Here is a 3,392-nt window from a genome sequence, read left to right as displayed (position 1 = left end):
TGCGAGAGAGAGAGAGAGAGAGAGAGAGAGAGAGAGAGAGAGAGAGAGAGAGAGAGAGAGAGAGAGAGAGAGAGAGAGAGAACGCAAGCATCCAAGTCTTCCAGAGCTTAATTTAATTTACGTAAAGAATGATATACGTCATTCAGAGAAAGAAAGAGAGAAAGAAAGAAAATGGGAAAGAAAGAAAGAAAGACAGAACGAAAGAAAGAAAGAAAGAACGAAAGAAAGAAAAAAAGAAAAGGAAAATATAGTTGGTTGGGGGGAGGATAAAGGGGGAGGATAAGGGGGAGGATAAGGGGGAGGGGAGGGGAGTCCCAGAGGAAAAGCAATAGAAAACCGACTAACAACAGAACAGATCAACCCGCACAGAAAAGCACACTGTTTCGAATTCTTCGGGCTCTCTGCCACATTTCCAATCCGCACTGACATTGGCCGCTAAAGACAGTTAATGTATTCCTAGAATTGGCGAGAAACGAAACCAAAAATATTCAATTGTGTCGGAACAGATTGGAAACAGTCGCTCGTCAATGTTTCGAGCATAATATTATGGTTATATTATGATCTTAGAACTTTTTCATTTGCCTGATTTGGATGAAAAACATTACCGTTTAAATAGAAGTCGAGATATTTTTAATTGAAGGAGTATACGGGTAGCCTGGTGACAGTTAATGGCGAGATAAGCGGAAAAAGAGCAGCTACAGTTTGCTGTCTTCTAAAGTTTGCGTGTTTTTGGAAACTGCCTATACTTTACTTTTACTTTACTCCTCCGATCCAGCGGCCATTTGGGTTCTAGCCCTTCGGTCTGATGGAAACTGTACATTATTTACAAGCTTTGTTTCTTTGATTTCAACTTTTCTCAGAACATAAATAATCATAATAATATTATTATGTTTTGAAGAGACGTAACAGGTTTTTAGGAAAAGAAGGAAATAATAAAATGGAAAAAAGTTGCTAAACTGAGAGGAAAAACGACGATTTCACTATTTTGGCGAGGGCCTGATTTTACCATGATGCAGCACAATTAAATTCTGCAAGGGTGACCGTTCGTACACACTGCACGCTGCACACTGAGAAAGTAAGCGCTGATTTACGTCGGCTCTACTGGAAACTCGCCGCGCCTTGGCTCTCAGCTGTTTCCGTAGTGTAGTGGTTATCACATCCGCCTAACACGCGGAAGGTCCTGGGTTCGAGCCCCAGCGGAAACACTTTTTTTTTCTTTTTCTTTTTTTTTTTGCCAATCATTTACATTTTTTTCTTTTATTTTGGTTAACATTTCAACGGGATAATTTTATAATAATATAACACTTAAAATGTATGACCCAAGTGGGGTTGGGGCGGGGGTTCACTTAAAAATTTGTAATTTCAATTTTTCTTTCTTTCTTTTAAAAAAATTATAAAACATTTCTTGGGTTTTAAAGATTAAACAATGGAATCATTGCAATTGTCAACCACAACGCAAAAAGAAATATTAAGCAATGTTGTCTTCAGTTAAAGAGACTTGCTACGAGTCTGTGCTAGAAAGTAAGATGAAAGAGTTGTGTCTGTGGATGTTACGCTTCTCCCGTCCTGGTCTTCTTTGGGGACATGAACAGCATCACTCTATACAAGGTCACCGTCAAAGGTCACAGACAGAGGCCACATGGTTATTTCGTAAAGAAGGAATTTCTTCAGTCCTTGTCTGTGAACATTTCGCTAAAATGTTAATCTCAATCGAAAAAAATAACCCATTGAATGCGGCAGTTAAACCCCACGTTCTTTTTCTGTATTTTTAATTTAATGTAATTAAATTAAATGTGTAATTCAGTTTTATTCTTTTTTAGTACTAGGACACAGCTCCCTTGTACGCCTTAATAAAATAATATTATTATGTAAATGTTTAAAGGAGTTGAGACTTCACCATTGGCAATCACCCTGCTTGCTATTCTATCTCAATGGTTGATTAGCGGGTTTTTCTGTGTGGTTTGGTCCGCCTTATTTCTTATCAAACATCTATCATCCTATCCTTATCTCGCCTCCATTTTTTTGTTGTATGTTACACTCGAATAACATATCTAATCTTCAGCACCTACGATATGGCCTGTTGGCGTTGCAATTTCCGTAAAACATTTATTAAAACATAATTTTAACGCTTGTAACAAATTAGAAGTGTACATAATATTATTATAATATTCGGATAATCTGAATGGGTTGAGGTTGTTATTGTTTTTGTTGTTGTTGTTGTTGTTGTTGCTGCTGTTGCTGTTGCTGTTGTTATTGTAGTAGTTGTTGTTGTTGTTGTTGTTGTTTTGTTGTTTTGTTGGGTTTTTTTCCTTTCGTTGACACTCTGTCTTCGACATAATATTAGTGGTTATCACATCCGCCTAACACGCGGAAGGTCCTGGGTTCGAGCCCCAGCGGAAACATTTACTTTTTTAAAAAGTTATGGTAAATATATTTTTTTGGTGCTGAAATCACATGTTTTAAAGTTTGTTGTTTGGTGGATATTTTAAAAATTTTGTTTGGTGGGGGGTTCTACAAACTTGGACAAAGTGACCCAAAGGGCCCCTGCGTTACTTTTTGTTTGTTTTTGTAAAGTGTTTTACGGCACTCGCAACTGCATAGTGTCATATGAGCGCGCGGGACACACATAATATTTTCATTTTCAGTTGGTAGGGAATTAAAAATTCTGCGCGGGTGACGGCCGAAGCCTACTCTTTCCATTTTAGACCATCAAGGGATCTTTAACGTGCTCAACTTGCTCACGGGCCATTCGAGATTTTTCGCCCTTGTCCGAGAAGGCAAGGTGTAGATGGTTCCTACCAGAAGATCAGGGCTGTGGGTGAAAGACAGTTCGGTTTGTTATTTTCTTGAAAATAATTGATTTACGAGAGTTTTAGTGGAAATGGCATATTGTGTTCTGCAGCATAAAAGTCGGCAGTTTAGCTCACAAATAGTGCCTGTGCGGGCGGGTCTGAGAGAAACAATTTATCGATTTCTGTTCCGATTCTTTTCGATTCAGCAAACACCGTCGGCTGAAACAGCTGTTGCGGGTGTAAAGAAAACAGTAAACAAGAATAATTTAGGAAATGCACAGATCTGAAAAAGAAATCAAAGATAATTTCTACGGTTGCTACTCATAGCAGTTTCCGTAGTGTAGTGGTTATCACATCCGCCTAACACGCGGAAGGTCCTGGGTTCGAGCCCCAGCGGAAACATTTTTTTTTTTTAAGTTACTGATTATTATTATTTTTCTTGCTGAAGCAACATAATATTGCATTCCTTGTGGGCGGCTGGGCGGTTGACAGATGCTCTGGTAGGGTTAGCACCTTCTTTCCTATTAAAACATCTATTGTCCCTTTGTTTTGTGTCTCTCACTCTCTTCTAACGATTAAACTTCAGCACTTATATATTTA

The 3,392-nt window shown here is 38.5% G+C and overlaps 1 non-coding gene across 1 annotated transcript; it reads left to right on the top strand.

Annotated features, from left to right (window-relative positions):
* Positions 1-1,132: 1,132 nt before the first annotated feature.
* On the top strand, positions 1,133-1,205 carry TRNAV-AAC. Its single transcript has one exon. It is a non-coding gene; the product is annotated as a tRNA-Val (tRNA).
* Positions 1,206-3,392: the final 2,187 nt, after the last annotated feature.

Source organism: Aplysia californica, unplaced genomic scaffold (assembly GCF_000002075.1).
Source record: "Aplysia californica isolate F4 #8 unplaced genomic scaffold, AplCal3.0 scaffold01032, whole genome shotgun sequence".
Lineage (NCBI taxonomy): Eukaryota > Metazoa > Mollusca > Gastropoda > Aplysiida > Aplysiidae > Aplysia > Aplysia californica.
This window is presented reverse-complemented; position numbering and strand designations above follow the sequence as displayed.